Consider the following 8681-nt stretch of genomic DNA (forward strand, 5'->3'; position numbering starts at 1 on the left):
CAGAAATACCATGCAGGGTTGGGCATGATGGCTCATGCCTGTAATTCCAGCACTTTAGGAGGCTGGATTGCTTGAGCCCAGGAGTTCAAGACCAGCCTGGGCAACATAGTGAGAACTTGTCTATACAAAAAATATGTATATATTATCTGGGCATGGTGGTGTGTTGCTTGTAGTCCCATCTAGTTAGGAGGCTGAGGCAGGAGGATCGCTTGAGCCCAAAAGGTTGAGGCTGCAGTGAGCCAGAGCCATGATTGAGCTACTGAACTCCAGTCTGGGTGACAGGGCAAGACCCTGTCAAAAAGAGAGAGAGAGACAGAGAGAAAGGAAGGAAGGGAGGGAGGGAGGGAGGCAGGCAGGCAGGCTGGGCATGGTGGCTCACACCTGTAATCCCAGTACTTTGGGAAGCCAAAGTGGATCACCTGAGGTCAGGAGTTTGAGACCAGCCTGGCCAACTTGGTGAATCCCCGTCTCTACTAAAAATATAAAAATTTGCTGGGCATGGTGACAGGTGCCTGTAATCCCACATACTTGGGAGGCTGAGGCAGGAGAATCACTTGAACCTGGGAGGCAGAAGTTGCAGTGAGCCAAGATCACGCCACTGCACTCCAGCCTGGGCAATGGAGTGGGACTCTATCTCAAAACAAACAAACAAAAACAAAACAAAAAACCACAAAAACAAAAACAAAAAACTCAACACCTTTTACAATAGCTGCAAAAAATAAAATAAAATATTTAGGAATATACCTAACCAAGGAGGCAAAAGACCTCTACAAGGAAAACTACAAAACACTGCTGAAAAAAATGATAGGTGACACAAACAAATGGAAACACATCCCATGTTCATGGATGGGTAGAATCAATATTGTGAAAATGACCATACTGCCAAAAGCAATCTACAAATTCAACGCAATCCCCATCAAAATACTGCCACCATTCTTCACAGAATTAGAAAAAACAATTCTAAAAAAAAAAAAAATTTAAATGTATATGGAACCAAAAGAGAGCTTGCATAGCGAAAGCAAGACTAAGCAAAAAGAACAAATCTGGAGGCATCACATTACCTGATTTTAAACTATACTATAAGGCCATAGTAACAAAACAGCATAGTACTGGTATAAAAATAGGCATGTAGGCCGGGCGCGGTGGCTCACACCTGTAATCCTAGCACTTTGGGAGGCTGAGACAGCTGGATCATCTAAGGTCAGGAGTTTGAGACCAGCCTGGCCAATATGGCCAAACCCCATCTCTACTAAAAATAAAAAAATTAGCCCGGCGTAGGGGTGCATGCCTGTAATCCCAGCTAATCGAGAGGCTGAGGAAGGAGAATTGCTTGAACCTGGAAGGTGGAGGTTGCAGTGAGCCAAGATCATGCCACTGCACTCCAGCCTGCTCGACGGGAGTGAGACTCCATTTCAAAAAAATAATAATAATAAAATAAATAAATAGGCACATAGACCAATGGAACAGAATAGAGAACCCAGAAATAAATCCAAATATTTACACCCAACTGATCTTTGACAAAGCAAACAAAAACATAAAGTGAGGAAAGGACACCTTTTCAACAAATGGTGCCTGGACAATTGGCTAGCCACGTGTAGGAGAATGAAACTGGATCCTCATCTCTCACCTTAAACAAAAATCAACTCAAGATGGATTAAGGACTTAAATCTAAGACCTGAAACTCTAAAAAGTCTAGAAAATAACTTAGACATTGGCTTAGGCAAGAATTTCATGACCAAGAACCCAAAAGCAAATGCAATAAAAACAAAGACAAATAGTTGGGACTTAATTAAACTAAAGAGATTTTGCATGGCAAAAGGAACAGCCAGCAGAGTAAACAGACAACCCACAGAGTGGGAGAAAATCTTCACAATCTATATCTGACAAAGGATTAATATCCAGAATCTATAACAAAACAAACTCAAACAAATCAGTAAGAAAAAAAAATCCCATCAAAAAGTGGGCTAAAGACATGAATAGACAATTCTCAAAAGAAGATATACAAATGACCAACATATGAAAAAAAGCTCAACATCACTAATGATCAGGGAAATGCAAAACAAAACCGCAATGCGATACCATCATACTCCTGCAAGAATGGCCGTAATAAAAAAATAAAAAAACAGGCATGGCGGCTCATGCCTGTAATCCCAGCACTTTGGGAGGCCAAGGCAGGCAGATCACCTGAGGCCAGGAGTTCGAGACCAGCCTGGCCAACATGGTGAAAGCCTGTCTCTACTCAAAGTACAAAAATTAGCTGTGCGTGGTGGCAGGCGCCCGTAATCCCAGCTACTCGGGAAGCTAAAGCATGAGAATCGCTTAAACCTGGGAGTTGGAGGTTGCAGTAAGCCAAGATCACGCCACTGCACTCCAGCCTGGGGGATAGTGCAAGACTCTTGTCTCTAACAAAATAAAATAAAATAAAATAAAATAAAATAAAATAAAATAAAATAAAAAAGCAGTAGATGTTGGCATGGATGCGGTGATCAGGGAACACTTCTACACTGCTGGTGGGCATGTAAACTAGTACAGCCACTATGGAAAACTGTGTGGAGATTCCTTAAAGAATTAAAAGTAGAACTACCATTTGATCCAGCAGTCTCACTACTGGGTATCTATTCAGAGGAAAAGAAGTCATTATACGAAAAAGATACTTATACACACGTTTATAGCAGCACAATTCTCAGTTGCAAAAATGTGGAACCAACCCAAATGCCCATCAATCAATGAGTGGATAAAGAAACTGTGGTCCGGGCGCAGTGGCTCATGCCCGTAATCCCAGCACTTTGGGAGGCCAAGGCGGGCAGATCATGAGGTCAGGAGATGGAGACCATCCTGGCTAACATGGTGAAACCCCGTCTCTACTAAAAATACGAAAAATTAGCCGGGCGTGGTGGCACATGCCTGTAGTCCCAGCTACTCGGGAGGCTGAGGCAGGAGAATCGCTTGAACCCAGGAGGCAGAGAGGTTGCAGTGAGCTGAGATCACACCACTGCACTCCAGCCTGGGCAACAGAGCAAGACTCCTGTCTCGAAAAAAAAAAAAAAAGAAAAGAAACTGTGGTGTATATATATACGATGGAATACTACTCAGCCATAAAAAGGAATGAATTAATGGCATTTGCAGCGACCTGGATGAGATTGGAGACTAATATTCTAAGTGAAGTAACTCAGGAATGGAAAATCAAACATCATATGTTCTGACTGATATGTGGGAGCTAAGCTATGAGGACGCAAAGGCTTAAGGATGATACAATGGACTTTGGGGACTTGGAGGAAAGGGCAGGAGGGGGGCGAGGGATAAAAGACTACAAATAGGATACGGTGTATACTGCTTGGGTGATGGGTGCATCAAAATCTCACAAATCGGCCGGGCGCGGTGGCTCACGCTTATAATCCCAGCACTTTGGGAGGCCGAGGCGGGCGGATCACGAGGTCAGGAGATCGAGACCACGGTGAAACTCCGTCTCTACTAAAAATACAAAAAATTAGCCGGGCGTGGTGGCGGGCGCCTGTAGTCCCAGCTACTCGGAGAGGCTAAGGCAGGAGAATGGCGTGAACCCGGGAGGCGGAGCTTGCAGTGAGCCGAGATTGCGCCACTGCACTCCAGCCTGGGCGACAGAGAGAGACTCCGTCTCAAAAAAAAAAAAAAAAAAATCTCACAAATCAAGACTAAATAACTTATTCATGTAACCAAATACCACCTGTACCCTAATAACTTATGAAAACAACACTTCCATGGCCCTTGGGTTCTTGGGATGAAGAAACAGTCAAAATGTCGTAGCCAGTGATCTGTTACAGAAAGATGAATGAAACACAAATGAGGGAGCCATTCATTCTGCCCTGGCTGTGTGTCAATGCTTCAAGAAAAGGTAAAAATTCTTGGGTTTGGCATTCAAGATCATTCACCCATTTCTAAATCCTCAGATCCCATTGCTTACCGCCCCCACTCAAACTCGTGTTCTCAGGCATCCACAATTGCTTTCACGCTCCAAGCTGTAGGAGCAGTTTCTTCGCCTGGAACGATCCCACCCACTTGCTGCTACCTTCCCACTGTCTCCCTGGCGAATGCCTAATCCATCCAGATCCAGTGTATCACGTCATTTTCTGGTGAAAACTTCCTGAATTCCTCAGGCATTCACTAGGCCTTTTTGAGATCCCATCAGCCCTGTAAACGTCTATTATAGATACTGTTAAATGATGATTCCCCAGCCTCCTCCACTGGGCCCTGCATACAGTCTTGCTGTATGCATGACAGGGGTGCAACGATGTAGGTGTCAGTCTTCCTTGGCCGCAAAGGCTGAGAAACTACAACTCCCAGAGTACCCCCTACCAGAACTGAGCCTGCGTGTTGCCACTGGCCGCTGCTTGCATTTTGTTGCTCCCTATGTCACAAGCGAGGTAATGTTGCTGTCCCCTCCCCCCTTCCCTACCTTTACCTTTTCTTTGCCTGGATCTGCATATCCATTGCTTCATGGGTGTTTTTATACTGAAATCAAAGGAGGCCTTCATGTGTAGAGAGGCAAGCCCAGGCTATCGCTGTTTTCCGTTTCATGGATCCCGAGGCCCCGACGCCCAGTGGAATAGGACTAGGTATTCTTCCCAACATAGCCTTGCTCCCAGGATAACAAAGCGGGGCTGGAAGTGCTAATGCAAGGCCCTGAGTCCCACCCCTCTGAACAAGCCTCAGCTGCTGCATGCACAGGGTGTCTGTAAGGTTGTAGGCAGAGCCGTCTAAAGGTTCCCTGGGTCTGCATTCACGGGATTTCTGTCCTTGACCTGTAAGGTTCCCTCATGTTTACACACCTTAGTCATAACCTGAGAAAAGCTCTCACAGTACCCTTCTACAGATAGGCCATCTATAATTTAGCACATTGGGAACTTTATTTAGGTCTGTATCCTGGTACCACTGCCACACAGATTTGAATAAGCTGGGTAGCACATTTGGGGAAGACGGTGTTTAGAAAGTCTCCCTACTCCTAACCTGGTAATTCGGCTGTAGGACAGACGCAACAGAGAAGCAAAGTGATGTGAAAAACAAACGGGTCTTAAGGGCTGGAATATAATGGAAAGCAGAGCGATCATCTAAGTGACATCTAAGATTGTGCCACTTGGGGGTGGAGGAAATATCAAGTTGAACAGGTGAAACAATCAGGAATCACTGAGACAAAATGAATTGGGGAGAGACTGTGCCAGGCTCATGGTGGGAGGGGTAACTTGATTTTGGTAAACATCCCATCCCTAGAACAACTAACTCCTCTCATTTTGATTTATAGAGCTGCCTTTTAACTTTAACTAGGCTCCCCAAGTAGTATGATTACATGAAGAAAATAAACTAGTAAGGCCAAAGGACCAGTCTACCTGACATATATTTTCATCATAAATTAACACACTGGAGTCTTGGTTTTTTTTTTTTTTTTGAGACGGAGTCTCACTCTGTTGCCCAGGCTGGAGTGCAGTGGTGTGATCTCGGCTCACTGCAACCTCCGCCCCTCCAGGTTTAAGCAATTCTCTGCCTCTGCCTCTGGAGTAGCTGGGATTACAGGCGCGTGCCACCACGCCCGGCTAATATTTTGTATTTTTAGTAGAGACAGGGTTTCACCATTTTGGACAGGCTGGTCTTGAACTCCTGACCTTGTGATCACCCGTCCCAGCCTCCCAAAGTGCTGGGATTACAGGCATGAGCCACCGCGCGCGGCCAGGAGTCTGGTTTTATAGACCAGTACAGCTTTATTAGTGAGTCAGATTCCTGAACACAGATGAGGGTAATTACACTACCTGGAGGGAACTTGCCAGGGCAGCTGAATAACCTTCCCCAGGAAACACCCTGCCCTCTCTCTGTCCAGACCCAAAGAACACTTACCAAAGTAAAGAGTCTTCTGCCCACTAGATTGTGAGCTTCTCTAGGATAAGGACTGCTGAATCACTGATTTTGGCTGCAGAGAGACAGCCTACAGAAGGCTTAAAATTATTTGATCTGGGAGTTAAGAGGAAAGAGTTTCAGGTAGAATACTGAAAATTGGGGAAGAGGAAGAGTAGCCACATAATTCATTAAGTCACTATTTTTTTAATTCTCCAATTTAAAACATAATTAAAAAGTAAACTTTAATGTCGAAAATGCAAACTTGGGGAGGGCAGAAAGATCACACACAAGGTTGTCACTTTACACTTGGAGGGTTGCACAGCAGCCGGGCAGAGGTGCTCCTGACTTCCCAGACGGGGTGGGGGCGGGGCAGAGGCGTTCCTCACTTCCCAGACGATGTGGCCCTAGGACTCCATTGCTGGACATGACTTGAGTTTAAGCCTCTCCCTTCTGCCCTCATCTGGAGATGCTGACAGCCCGGGAGCTCCCACCTTTGGCACTGGATGGAGAGCGAAGTCTGGCAAGGCCCTGCCCTCAGCAGGAACTACCCCTGGGCCCCTACTCTGTGACCCCGAGCACAGGCCAGGATTTTTCCCTTACCTTCTCAAGCCACTTTGGGCCTGCCCGGCTCTCTCAGAGCCCTGCTAGGTAGGTGACAACCCTGTTCCCACTGTTTTGTTTTGTTTTTTGAGACAGAGTCTCGCTCTGTTGCCAGGCCGGACGGAGTACAGTGGGGCTATCTTTGCTCACCGCGATCTCCGCCTCCTGGGTTCAAGCGATTCTCCTGCCTTAGCCTCCCGAGTAGCTGGGACTATAGGCGCCCACCACCATGTCCAGCTAGTTTTTGTATTTTTAGTAGAGATGGGATTTCACCATGTTGGCCAGGATGGTCTCAATCTCTTGACCTCATGATCCACCCGCCTTGGTCTCCCAAAGTGCTGGGATTACAGGTATGAGCCACTGGGCCTGGCCCCCAGTTTTTTTACATTCAATTTTTAGTAGAGACTGGGTTTCACGATATTGGCCAGGCTGGTCTCGAACTCCTGACCTCAGGTGATCCACTCACCTCGGCCTCCCAAAGTGCTGGGATTACAGGCGTGAGCCACTGTGCCCAGCCCCCGGTTCCCACCTTCTTAGTGTATGTACTCTCATCACATTCCACCCCAACCAAACCTTGGGTGGGCAGCCTCTGCAGGGGACTACTCACAACTGGCCTGTAGTCACGGTTCCCTGCAGAGCCCTTGCAGGTGGTCCAGATGTGCCCACTGGCCCTGCCCCAGTGTGTCTTCCCTGCCCCTGGCCTGCTCTGCCTGATGTGCGCTGTACGCTCGGCTCTGCTGACTCTGGGGGCGCCTCCGTCACACACCGAGCCAGCCTCATCAGCTGTCTCAGTAGTTGTTCAGGGACAGGATAATGGGATCCTGCCCTTCCTAAGGTGTACCTGGGCTGCAACTCAGAATGGAAGTTCAGAACAAAGAGACTGAGCTGTGAAGTCACTCACTATTTAAAAGACAAGAATAGATATAATAGGTCAAGGCTGGGCATGGTGGCTCATGCCTGTAATCCCAGTACTTTGAGAGGCCAAGGTGGGTGGATCACTTGAGGTCAGGAGTTCCAGACCAGCTTAGCTAACATGGAGAAGCCCCGTCTCTGATAAAAATACAAAAAATTAGCTGGGTGTGGTGGCGGGTGCCTGTAATCCCAGCTATTTGGGAGGCTGAGGCAGGAGAATCGCTTGAACCCGGGAGGCGGAGGTTGCAGTGAGCCGAGACTGTGCCACTGCCTCCAGCCTGGAGTTTTTTATTGAAACTCCATCTCAAGAAAAAAAAATGATGGGTTGAGTCAATGCTAGGGACAGAATCTGAGAGGAAAAAGTTTTTTTTTTTTTGTAAGAGACAGGGTCTCTCTCTGTTGCCTCGGCTGGACTGCAATGGTGAAATCATAGTTCACCGTAACCTTGAACTCCTGGACTCAAGCAATTGAGAGGAAAATTTTAAAGTAGTGCATGCAAACGCTAATTAATGCCTTTAAATAGGTAGGTTTAAGAGAATCTATGTCACCTCACTCCCCTCCTCCGTTAAAGGAACCAGCAGCAGCTATGGAATTGGGCTGGATTAGGTAAAGTGAGGGGGAAAGACAAGCCAAACCAAAAGAAAAAGGATCTTTCAAGGTGTGTTTACGGGGACAGGGAAGATGAGACTAGATTCTTCAAGAGCCACATTCTTCTCTTTTTTTTGAGACAGAGTTTTGCTCTTGTTGTCCAGGCTGGAGTGCAATGGTGTGATCTTGGCTCACCACAACCTCTGCCTCCCAGGTTCAAGCGATTCTCCTGCCTCAGCCTCCTGAGTAACTGGGATCACAGGCATGCACCACCACACCTGGCTAATTTTGTATTTTTAGTAGAGAAGGGTTTTCTCCATGTTGGTCAGGCTGGTCTTGAACTCCTGACCTCAGGTGATCCACCCACCTCGACCTCGAAAAGTGATGGGATTACAGGCGTGAGCCACCGCACCCAGCCCAAGAGCCACGTTCCTCTTAGGTGAAGCTACAGCCATGGTAATCATCCTTCCTAACAAATATATAGGCCTCATTACCTCTGACTGGACAAAAAAAAAAAAAAAAAAGAGGCTCTTAGTGGCTGTGTCTTAGTCTGGTATTTGCCCTTCTGTCTTGCCCCTAGCCCTGATTTCGTTTTCCCAAAACCCTTCAGATTTCCACAGGATAACGGCCAAACTTCTATTAGTCAAAGCCCTCTATTATCTAGCCCCTACTACCTAGCTCCAGACGTTTCCTGGGATCCATAACAGTTTTCTACTCTG

This window comes from Symphalangus syndactylus, chromosome 12 (assembly GCF_028878055.3).
Source record: "Symphalangus syndactylus isolate Jambi chromosome 12, NHGRI_mSymSyn1-v2.1_pri, whole genome shotgun sequence".
Lineage (NCBI taxonomy): Eukaryota > Metazoa > Chordata > Mammalia > Primates > Hylobatidae > Symphalangus > Symphalangus syndactylus.